This window comes from Hippocampus comes, unplaced genomic scaffold (genome assembly GCF_001891065.2).
Source record: "Hippocampus comes isolate QL1 unplaced genomic scaffold, H_comes_QL1_v1.1 scaffold248, whole genome shotgun sequence".
Classification (NCBI taxonomy): Eukaryota; Metazoa; Chordata; class Actinopteri; order Syngnathiformes; family Syngnathidae; genus Hippocampus; species Hippocampus comes.
The window spans coordinates 102,564-115,375 of NW_017806277.1; the positions used below are offsets into that span (position 1 = coordinate 102,564).

At 41.5% G+C, this 12,812-nt stretch overlaps 1 protein-coding gene across 3 annotated transcripts in view; it reads left to right on the plus strand.

Annotated features, from left to right (window-relative positions):
* The window catches only part of nrip1b (nuclear receptor interacting protein 1b), a 59,003-nt gene that overhangs the window by 20,447 nt on the left and 25,744 nt on the right, over positions 1-12,812 (plus strand). The window contains exon 2 of one of the 3 annotated variants that reach the window (XM_019857749.1): positions 644-727. The exons of 1 other annotated variant lie outside the window; for it this stretch is intronic. The gene's annotated coding sequence lies outside the window, so the exon portion shown is untranslated. Of the gene's footprint in view, positions 1-643; positions 728-805; positions 945-12,812 lie in introns of those variants that run through there. One more of the 3 variants, XM_019857750.1, reaches the window with a different exon arrangement.

Genomic DNA, 12,812 nt, shown 5'->3' on the forward strand with positions numbered 1-12,812 from the left:
TGTTAAAAAATTTTCACCCTCTCTGAACCGTGAAGGAGGTATCAGATTTAACGGAGACTTCAGGGTTGTCTACCGCTGACGAAGCTTCTGTGAGAGAAGCGAAACGTCCTTTTTTGTTTTTTGTTTTTTACCCACAGGTACAGATGACGACTGACAGAACCCTTTCTATGATGGAACTTTCCTGTACGACTGAGAGCCTCCACAAGCATAGTCTCATTTAACAAATGCAAAAAAAAAAGATGCCGCAATCATCTAATCGAATGAAAGACCTCTGAGTCATAATCCAATTGAATCTTGAGGTTGTGAATTTTCCCACTACTAGTACCTAGTAGACAACATTCAAAACTGTATTTATTAACATAATGAACTTGTTAATTGCCAATTCTTCTCCTGCACTAAGACCGAAGAGATGACACAAGTGCCGCCCAGTTGGGTTTATAAAAGGAAATACAATACAGTAAAACTTGTTCAATGGGTTCATGATCTCCGAGTTGCACACACGTGGACACATGCGCAGGCAAAGAGGAACGTCACACTTTTATAACAGTGTTTACACGTCTGGGGCCAGGACTGGCGTAGGAGCCAGACGAATGTGGTTTATTCAGGGCCTCTTTCATTCTAATCCACCTTTTCTCCCTTTCAGCGGTGACCTTGGTGCTTATGAGGAGGCGGGGCTTGACCTACATCTACCCCTTTAACTGGAACTAGAAACCCCAACCAGCCTCGGGTGAATAAATAGACCAGATACCTTTAATAATTTTTTAGTAATACGCTCATTTTGTATGTGGGTTTTTTTTCCACAAAGTATAACACGGAAAAGCTTTTCAGCATCTCTGGCACAAGTGAAAAGCGGAACACCAGGCTCCATCACTCGTCTCAGAGGCAACAAACACGTCTGTGTGCACCAGGTCACCATTAGCACGCATGGGCTTAACGCTGCGCTGGTGAGGGTTTTAGTGGCAGGTCGACCTTCCTCTGGGTTGTAAAGCAGCATGTCGAACTGTTGCTAATGCATTGTACATACGGAAATGTGTGTCCTCACTAGCTTCTGGTGCAATGAAAGTGCTCACACAGGCAACCTATGAGGTATTACAATGCTCATATAATGCAGAATAATATTCAAAATACTGTTCCGCAGTAATTGGGTGCGGATGTAAACAGTCATAAGTCACATAAAATTTTAAGGTGAAGTCAAGGCACAAATATTCTTTACAATAATAAACTCTATGCACCCTTAGTGGTGTAAACATGGCATTCAGATTGATATTCTGTTTGTGGAATATTAAATAAGCAGGAAAATACGGGAGGAGATTTGTCAGAAAAAATATATCCGTGATTTTCACGTGTTTTTCAGATCCACAGATATGTGCACAATTTTCACCGACTATTTAATGTTGTGTGTGTCTTTGTAATGACTTAACATTTGTGAATATTCAATGCTACTTGTGAAGTGTTGAATGTACATTAGTGGATCAGCAGGCACACACCTTTATTTATTTTTAAGATACTCACACACACGGCAGTTCGAAAACATTCATTTGCGTACAGGCCATCCCTCCTCTTTCTGGTCTCTCCACGGATCGGTAACGAACGATGTCCTGGAAAATAAAGGAAAACGAGTCTTGATCTTATCTTCTATTATATGTTTATTTCACACAAGTCGGGACACAAAATACGACCGTAATTTGTTTCCCTTGTGTTTTTTTTCCCCTTCACACGGAAGACGTTATTCTTCTCTTTGTCCGCTGCTGCGGTGACACAGAAGAGATAGCAGCAGAAGAAGGTCTTCCATGCGAAGGTAAAACAAGCCTGAGAGAAAAAAAATTACAGTTGTATTTTCTTTCCCGAATCGTAGTCACTAAACATGTAATAAAAGATCAGATAAGGGCCGGTTGCCGATTTTTCAATTTCCAATTTTCGAAAGAAAACAAGACAATGCTCACTGGAGACCGCAACACTGCCGCCTAGTGGATGAAGGGAGGATGGCTTTTACACACGTGATTATCTAAGACCTGTGCGAGTCTGGAAATGGCATGTGATGTTTGACAACATTTAGAATTGAACATGTTCAAGTGATAAATAATGATAAATGCACCGAAAAAACATTGAAAGAACAACTGAAAAATATGTTCAATTTTGTGGATCTGGAAAAACGTGAACATTTCAGGGCACTGCCATTTTGCCACTTGCTGTCAACTGAAAATCACAGTGTCTGTATCGCCTTCAATCTGACATCATTTGACATTTGCAGTTTGTCTCTCCATTGAGCTCACACTATTTTGTTTTAAGCTAAATCAGCCATCTTTGGTGTTTACATTTGCATGGAATTCACAACTGGTACAATATGAATGGGATTAATCCAATTTCGCACCAATCTGGAATACAGAACAAGGGCTCAGGCAATTTGCAAACATCACATGACCAAACCCAGAAAACAGGTGAGCCATGACGGTCCTTACCTGAGTCCTGTCATGTCATTTTCAATCGAGAGCAAGTGGCAAAATAGCACCCCCAGAGGTGGATGCAATCGGGTGTCTTTCTGCTTAAATCATATTCTCCAAACACAATAAAATTAGAATGCTGTTTCACTAATGGGGGCGCATAGAACATATTGGTGTCAAGAAAATATTTGACTTGACTTCACAAACGCGGTTGCATACTTTACACAGCCGACCTTCAATACAATGATCACTGCATCTTTTTAAAAGGCAGAGGCTATTTAATAAGGGATAATTAAATGTCACTCTTGTACAAATATAGCCCCCTAACAAAAACTAAACAGGGGTTTCTAGGCAACACTAAGGCCCCCACTGAGTGATGATTTTTGTCTGGGACATTAATACTTTCAATAAGCAGTCGAAGGTTTGAGCTGATTAGTAATTACACCGTACTGAAGTGAGAAAGCGCACAGTTAAAGATACATTTTGCAGATTATAGTATTGCAATATTCCCATTTTATGTTTGAAAGCAGTTGCCATTGGAAGAGATCCGTGTTAATGTATGGAGGGATTATAAAAGCAATGCATGAGCAAGTGCACATTTAATGAGTGGGGTTTGCATGAGAGAGCTGTGCGTGATCAGAGATATACCATGAGCTGACAAAGCCTCACACAGAGGCATTCAAAGGGGGCCAGTGTCATGCTACCAGGCATCAGGACAGGCCCGGGCGTAACTTGTCCCATAATAATCCCTTCTAGACAAGACGCTCATAATTTGTGCCTCTGGGATGATATGTCGTACTTGGAAAACATAGATGTCTGCAAAAAATTGAGTACATAGAGTATGTGTTTAACCCTTTAAGGACAGTGGTTACTACAGTGGACAGTTTATCATGTTATCAGGTTACAGGGTGCATGAAAGTGTTAAATAAGGCAGAGGATCCCTTTCACCACTCTGAGCAGCCAAGGCGAGCTAGATGTAGAAAGAAATTAGGAGTCGGTTCGATGGGTGTTTAACCTCAGCAGCAGTTGTATTAAGGCGTAGGAGGGATTTCTCCAAACATGCAGCAGGCCAGCTGATAAGGGTCAGTGCTATTCCAAAAGGCCACAAAGACACATCACCAAAATCTTGGAGCCTGCCTTTTAAACTCCTGTTCTTTCTTTGTCTTCCTTTCTCTTTCTCTCGCCTGTACTATCCCCCTCCATCATGCTCAGTAGAACTCCTAGCATGATGTTCGGGAGGGGAGGGGAAAAAAAAAAAGTGGGTCAGGGTGACCTATTTTTTTTTCTCTCACAGTTCACGGAGGCAGAGGGTGGTGGTGTTATCGTCAGTTAGACGAGGAGCAGGGCCTGATGGGGAGGCAGGGCCTCGTCGCTAGACACAGCCACTCAGAACTGGGTCAGTGGCAGAGGCTACGTCTTGTAAATGGCTTGTCATAGTGGGGAGAAAAGCTGCAAATGAACCATAGATTATCTGCCCCAAGCTGAGCACTGAGGTCTCATTGCACTCCCAGCCTCACACTTGAAAAACACACGCACATATAAAGCTTCTGTACAGTACCGCGCAGGAGCCTCTGAAGTACTTGCTCTGCCTTTGAGTTCCTCTCTGGCTCCCTCAGTCTCCAGTAATAGCGTTTGATTACTGCAGTCAGACCTGACAAGCTCAAAGCCCCCAGCTGCAAACGCTTTTAAGTAAAGGATCTTTTCACATTTCAATTTTTCTGACACACGGTTCGCTGTTTGCTAAATTTAGCCTACTTCATCCCAGATTTGCCCGACTTTATTCAGGTCAGGTTATTTACTGTACCAAGTTCAACTGTGGTTTAGAAGAATGTTACAGATTCGTATTCGTCTGCAATGACCTCTTTGCCTATCAGCTGCGCCAAAGCCAAATATGCGAATAGATAATTTGCTTACGGTGGATCGTCTGAGTTTTTTTTCTTTTTCTTTTTTATCTTTGATTCTTCTCCATCCAAATGAGACCCACCTTGAAAAAGTGTTCTTTCCAAAAACAAACGTTATTATTGATAAAGCTGACTACATGCAGCGTGTCATGTTCGAACAAGATTTTGACATTTTAAGGTTGGAGTGATTAAAGGAGCGAATTATATCATTTAATAATGATTTTATCATGTTTGAGGTTTACTGATAAATGTGCTGAAGTGTTGAGCAGAAGTTGGTCAGCAATGACACCCCCCCCCCAAAAAAAAACAAGTGAAATATCAATAATAGCAATTTTTCTAATCAGCAAATGTACTGGATGCACGGTTGTGGGAAGATAAAAACAATTTGGGCTTTAGGGGCAAAATGGACCATTTTGGGGGCTGTCTGGAGGCCCTGGCCGATTCCTACTTACATGATGTGTCTTTTTGGTTCCTTCAAATGCCTCACTCGCACGCATCAGATAAACACTGGGTTAGATCTCCTCCCTAGCAATAGTTGGTGCCGTCGTCGTGCTGTACCGAGATCCCCGAGCTGAGTCTTGTTCTTTGGAGCAATGCAATTTTCTGGCAGTAGCGCTTACTCGTGTTTCACTATGTGGAACAAATCTGCCTGTAATGAATCTCCCAGGACACTAGTGCCTCCACAAACAAGTCTGCTTTTTTTGGTCTCTTCAACAATGAAGGATCTATTGTAGGCCACTTCTACCTTTTCAGCCTATCCATTCACACGACATTAAACCACAGTTACAGTTTGTGTTCGCTATACATCGTAGCATTTCTTTCATGCGTGAGTTCTGTTTTTCCTCTCTATAATCGCCGACCCATTAGCAAAGGTGTTATACTCACAAACAACCTAATATCCCGGGGAAGGGCTAAACATGTTTGGAGGATCGGATTAGCAGCAAGACTCCGGCTAGCGCGCATGGTAAAGTCACAGTGCCACTGCTGTAAGCACAAACACTCAGTGTTATTCTTAGCCCCAGAACTTCATGTCTCTGTGTGAAAGCCCCTTAACGCAGCTAATTGAGGAGACTGCTCATGGCTCATGTCACTCATCAACAGCTTCTCAGCAGCATATGTGTGGTCTTTCTCTGCACTTGTGCGGTGTCAAGCCAATATTCAAGAAACTGGCTGGGACCACCGCTATGAAAATGTTCACAAAAGTGGAGTGGTTTCTTTTTTATCGCGACACAGCGCCACTTTTACCAGAGGCTTTCCAGGATGTCTGAGTTTGACATTACTGTTTGGAAAGGTCAGGCATGGAGAGAGACAGTAGCTAGTCTCTTCGAGTTTCCAACCCTCCAATATACATGATTGTATTGATTTTAGAACATATTAAGGAATGCATCTCTCCTTCCCTTATTGCCACACAAGGCAATCATTACGATCTCTTGAACTTTGCTGGCCTGACTTACAGTTGTAGGAAGGGCGCCACAATATTTTCATGCTGATAACAAGCCTGCTGTATGTTTTTACAACAGTCTACACTTAGCTGTTGTTTAAGAGGCCCAGTATGACAGCCGAGCAGCTGAACCAGACCTTGGACTGAGTGTTTACTTTGGAAAAACCAAAGGTCCTTATTGGGACACACACAGCAGGTCAGCCATCAGCTTGTCAAAACACTGGACCTAAGGTGCTTCAACACCCCATCTCGTTCGTAATCAGGAGAATTGTGATTGGCTGCTAAGCAAGGCGCTTATCCCCAGAAGAGAGGTTGGCATATTTGTTGTCAAGTAACAGGTCACTGTGTGCCGGTGACTCAGAACACAACAGGGAGGAAAGAGTGCCTTGAATTTCCTCGCAGATAAACAATGGTTCTGCAGTCATCATGCAGGTGTATTCAATGAAGCCATTCGCTTCTTGAATGACTCACGGTTGGTTTGGTGCTTAAAGGTCAAAAGGTGGATGGGGTTGCAGATTTGTATTTTTGTTGCTGGTCGGAAAAGTTGAAATTTTCTCTCTGTCCAATGGAGAGGTTAAAGATGGAGCATCCTCATAAAACCCTTCCCAGGAAAACAAATAAGAACTTTCTTTCATTGACGAAAAGCTGTGGAGAATAGGTTGGGGGAGTAAGAGGAAGACTGAGATGTCTATCAGACTTTTTTTTTTTTTTTTTGCCGATCCAGTTCAAGGCGCCTGTAGGCGAGGCAGCTCTCGCTCTTTCCGTGCCAATGCTGCTGTTCAAGGTCATATGAGCTAGCCCTGTGACATTAAAGAGGAACAGGAAAGGGGAACAGGGAGGAGGGGGTGCGTAAAACCATCAACCACAGGCATGCACGCACACACACTCATACTCACCACATCGAATTGAGCTTTTTTGGTGCATCAGGGTCTACTATGGATTTGAGAGCAGTGTCTTATGCTCGAGTCGACATATGTACATACAAACCAGTTGCTGTTTAGATATATTGAGTAAATAGAAAGACAAATGGGAGTGAAATGAAGTTATTTAAAGCAACTGGGAAGGCAATGGTACTGGATCACCTTTTCAGAATGGAGGATCACCTCACTACATTTTATTGCTATTTGACCAATGTAAAAAAAAACAAAACTGAAACTCCTCCAGTGCCAAGTTGATTGCATAAGCAGATGGTTTCCCTCAAGCCAAAGGCAGTCACAGGTACCAGCTTTAATTTTGTATTAGTTCAGTAGTTATGTGACTCATCATATCATCATTCAACGTTTTATATCTAGCACCAGCAAATATATTTGTTTGTGTATCCACCCATAGTGAGCTAGATAGCTCAATTGCAGTTTTTCTATAATTTTCAACAGTAAATCACAATAGATCAAATCTGTTATGTCTTTAGTTTATTTATTTATTTATTTATTTTTAGAAATACCGCGTGAGTACATGCGCCCTCCAATAATGATGACTTGAGATGGGCTCGTTAGTCTTATCAGCCAAAGAAAACATGCTGCAGTGTATAAGAAAAAATAGTGCATACAAGTTGCTCTCAAGTGCAAATGGAATATTTTTGGGGAAATTTATTTTACAGCTAAGAACAGTAGAGCTCTGCCTTTGTTCAGAGTGTGCACTGCTTTGCTCCAATCACTCGGAAACTTTATGTTTACACTGAAGGGCAAAATGCCCAATTCAGAATTTTTGTTCAATCTGATCCTTTTATGTACATATTTACATTACAAAAACAAATGTGACCGCTAATGCGAAAGGTACACGTTCATGCTGTAAAATGCATCTGCACGTCGAGTGACATGAACAAACTGCGTGTAGTGGCTCATTTCAGAATGACAAAGGAGCAAGGCGCGAGGATGTAGAAATATTTTGGGGATATGAGATGATTTTTTTTCAAGATCATTTCATGGAGACGTCGATTAAAGCACATAACAAATGAACCGTCTGCGTGGATGAATTACTGCCATCGCCACAAACGTCCACTTTATGCTTCATATTTCAGGTGAAATTAAAGTAAAATATTTTGCAGATTCACAGATGATGATCAGAAATTTCCCAGGCAATCTTCCATGCCCGTGCAGAAAGCATGTTTAGCTTTTGATTACATAGACCTGTAGGTCACATGTGATCATGGATGAACGCTCGTACTGCGGATTCATCAAAAACATATCCGATTTATATCCACATAACGAAAGAGGCCCGGGTGGGATTTGAAAAATTCGGAATTGTACCCTTCACATTCCACGGTAAAATCTGAATTGCCCTGCAGTGTGAACACAGCCTCAGAGGGTTGTTCAGATCTGCTGTTTGGTTATTCAGAGTGCCCTAAAAAAACGAGTGCCGGAGTGCAGCCAATAACAGTTCAAGCATGAGCTGCTGCTTACTTTATAACAGGCTATGTTCGCAAATTAATGGGAGGGCATCATGCGCTTTGTCTCTCTAAACACACACAGACAAAAACAAGTGGTATTAATGGATCAGAGTATGTCCGAATGTATGACATGTTGATGGCAGCGAACGAGTTCCCATTGGATGAAACTTCCACTTCTCACGGCGAAATGTTTATTTTATTTTATTTTTCCAACTGGTTTAAACCTTAACTAGAATCCCCCGTTGCATTGTGACCAAATGTAGAATCATAGTCGGTTATTGCGCATTTTAGTGCTGTAGTAAATCCTTATGGTATAATAAAGTAGCTTGCTAGACTAGACTAAACAATTTTAATATACCATATTTTCCACACTATAAGGCACTTTGGAGTACAAGGTGCACCTTCAATGAAGGGCCTTTTTTAAAAAAAAACATTTTTCCTATGTACGGCGCACCGCATTATAAAGCACATAGAATGAATAGAAGCAACAATAGTGGGAGCAGATTGTATATAGATTATTACGGCTGCAATCATACTTTAAGTGGATTTCCACACTTTAAGTGGATTTGTACCAGTATGTGGGTAAATGCTTTTGCGACATACAAACAAGCAACTTTTACAGTCTTCAGCACTATCCACTCAGTGATTGCCTTTCACTGAAGCCTTCTTGTCACTCCTGAAAAAAATGTGAGAATAATTCTGCTCATGTTTTATTTCTTAAATGGAAGCTTTCCCTTCCGTGTTGCAGACAAAGTAACATGTGCTGCTGCGTGTCTCAGTTGCAAATGATTAATTAATTCGATTCTGCTGTTACTCACTTTGGGTTCAGCATTTTTTTTAACCATATTTTGCAGTGGACCAATTCCAAATGACTGACGAAACTGTGGCTCTTTAGTAAACTAGCTCATCTGTGTTTGCCGCCATGTTGTCAGTGTAAACGGTTGCATGTAAGCAGGTTTATGGAAGCCGCTAAGGGGAGAAAAAATATTGTATTTATTGCTCTAGACAAAATGTGAAAAAATAACTGAAATTATCCTTAGAATATTCTGACATGTTTCACTTTTAACCCTTATATTGAGACCTACATTTTACTTTCCAGTGAGATAATTCATATGAATTCAGCCCGAACCACTTAAGTGGTCTGGTTGCCCTATTACACTTTTTTTTCTTTGTAACAATTAAAAACAGAAAGCAAGCCTTCATCTTAAATATCAAATATCCGTATTTTAGCTGAGAATAATCTGCAATATTTTTATCCTAGTAGTTTTATGTGAATACACACATAGTCACTGCCGAAATGCTAATTTATTGTGTCTTGTGACATTGACATTCCACTGTGATGATCGCCATGTCAGCTGCAGCTTGATATCTCAGGAATGCCTTGACGGGATTCTTCTATTTGGCACTAGATAATCAGGTCATCGTTTGACTGAATGTTGACCGGATTTTATTTTAGTGGTCAAAGGTCAAGGTCACTGTGATTGCTGCCGAAAAGAAGTTCAGCCCTACTTACGGTACATCATTCACAGTTACGTCTTAAGTATACGGTCTACTACCTTTATTACCTAATCGGTGTTAAGAAATTTTGCCACCTTTTAATATGCATCTCAAAGCTTTGTTTTGTCAGAAACTACAACCATAAAGGTAATTACATGAATATATTGTCAGTCGATGCAAATATTGATAAAAGCTGCAAGTCAATGCAAATATTGATGAGAGCTGCAACTAGATAGTTTGGTGGATGGTGGTAAGTCTTGTTTACAGTTTTCATGTGTCCATTGATCAATGAGGTTTCAGCTTACGCTGTCCGTTCGAGAGCTGCCTTCATGACCCTTTTGTCATATGAGAGCAAAAAGTTGGACTCAAATATACAAGAACAACTTTGTAGGTCCACACCATCAGCTTTCTACTTCGGCGAATTTGGAGCATGTGGTGTTGTCAAAAGGCTTGCTAAAAAAAAAAAAACCTTATTCATCAAAGTTCCCTGAAAGAAGATAAAGCTCCCTTTTTAATATTTGAAGTTTTTTTTTTTTTTTTTTTTTTAGTAATCTTTTATTTTCCTTTTATACGGTTTGCAAAATGATTAGGGTTGAAAATGACCAGGATACCCTTTTCCAAGCTATTTTTGTTGGTCAGGAATAACAGATTTTGAGCGGTTTGATTTCCCGTTAATATGAAAAATATTCAATATGTAAATAAGCATTGCTCCGATTAGGTTTCTGTTCTCCTTAATGTGATATGGGAAACAGGAGGTGTGTAACTATACATTGATTGAATCGATGTGTCTGCTGTGCGATCCAGCAATATTGGTATTTTCATGTTATTTTTTACTATTCATTTTTCGCTCATGTACGTCATCCCTGATCGGCACTGGGGATCGATATCAAACACGCAACATGGATCATGGTGGCGAGGAAGAATAGCTATTCAAGACGGCACAATGCGTCCACTTGTGTGAACACACTTTTGATTTCTCAACTCAACTCAACTGTATTTATAGAGCACTTTCAAACAGCCATCGCTGCATACAAAGTGCTGTACATGGAACAATTCAACATATACAACAAACAGTAAAGCAAATCGGAAATAAATTTCGCAAGAAAGGAGATCGTGGTGACAAAACTGTTGCCATGGATCGCCTTTGCAAGTCCTGAGTGAAATGTAAAGGGAAGATGACAATTTCTTGACGCATCTCAACCGGCATCCCAAACGGCAACAAAATGGAATGAATCAACAGTGCCGGCTTCGATGCAAGGTAGTGGGACAGACCAAAAAGGTGTTTCCTGCCTTATCTACTCAAAAGCTCAATCATAAATGTGCCTGTGTTCAAAGAATGATTTATTATTGCGTATGCACGTTTTGTGCACGAATTAGTGCGCGCGCACGGTGAGTAAATGAGGTCCATTGAGAACACTCTGTGAAGTGTCTTGCTGCCAGACTCTGTACATCATCTGATATTTTAAATTGTTTTCTGTTACATGCATTTGTTCCTCATACAGAACAATCACAGCAGCAAGTTAATTTAATTTGGAAATATAAAAGTTGAGTACTTGTGTATATATATATATATTTTTTGTTCCACAAAAGACATAGTTGAATATTGTTGAGAAGCACTTCAAAAGGCACACACTGTGTGTGTGTGTGTGTGTGTGTGTGTGTGTGTGTGTGTGTGTGTGTGTGTGCGTGCGTGCGCGCGCGTGCGTGCGTGCGCGCGCGTGCGTGTGCGTGTTTGTGTGCCGGTGCCTATGTTCCTGTAAAACATTTTTTCATTTAATTTACAGAAATGCTTTTGCAGTTGCAAGCCAAGTTTTTTTTTTTTTTTTTTTAAATGCAGAGTACATTTTTTTCTACTGCTCAGACTCATCGGCCTTGTTCAGACTGTCAGCCAAAATCCGATGTTTAGTCCATCCAAATTGGAACTGGATGGGCTGTCTCTTTTATGGTTTTTTCGAACTTTGATCCTGAAAGCATTTCCTGTTTTCACTGTTTCTTTATTTCCCGACTGATGACTCGGCATCAGCTGCAACTTGGGGTTCACTATCTTGCTCATGGACAGTTCGACATGGTCACAAGGGCCGGTCATCGAACCCCCAACCTCTGGCTTGGGAGACGACCACCGTACCGCTGAGCGATACCACCCCCCCGGATGGCCGTTTTCTAGTCTGAACAAAGCACATGAAATCCGATTTTTGCAAGGAATGGAAAGCACATTCGAGCGGTAGTTTCGTTATCCAATTTTAGACTGGATGCATCACAGTCTTAACTCATTCAGTACCAGCCAATTCTGGACCAAGTCTGAAAAGACGTTTAAAAACGTCTTTGGGAGTGAATGAGTTAATAGCTCCGAACACAGAAATCTGATTTAACCGTCCATGACGTCACTATGCGACGAGAGACCCAATGTGCCAGAGCAGAGCACGCTAGTCGAAGTGAGCAGCGGTAAAGAATAGAGCACATTGAAGAAATTGAAAACAATAGTCCGTGGACAGAGGAGGAAACGCATTGCCTTATCGGTCGGTGGGGAGATAGCGCCTGTTACAACTATATGATGTCGAACACTACACGTGCTGGAGGACGCCTCCATTCTGACATCGTTGCCACAGCAACCTCTCAGATGGGTCAACGACGTAACCCAGTCTGAACACGGACGCTTTTGAACACTTGCTAAAATCTGTGGACAGTCAGCCCTAAAAATAGGATTTAATAGGACAGAATTATGATGCAAGGTCACCTGTAAAAGTAAAATCATGTCGTATCAGTTTTCAAAGTCAATCTCCCACTCCCACTAAGGCCCGTTGCGCACCGACTCAACCGAATGAGACTGAACTGCAAACCAAGTCCAGTCGCCAACTTCCTGCCACATACATACCGATGCGCTGCAATGGAAAAACTGTGACCCCTGATGTTATCTAGGGTACTCATTAGGCAGCCCCAGGGCTTCATCCGGCCGCCTATTTGTGGCCCCCGTCCTGTTATAACGCTTTCCAAGATCAGACAAGATTGGGCGTTCTCAGTGTAGTATAGACAACAAGCCGCTCTTCACACAGCTCACTGCGCAGACAACCACCAATGTGTTAGGCTGAGGCGCACGATGTTGGAACCTGCCACGTGGTAGGCGTGCCCGAATTGATTTACAGTACCCA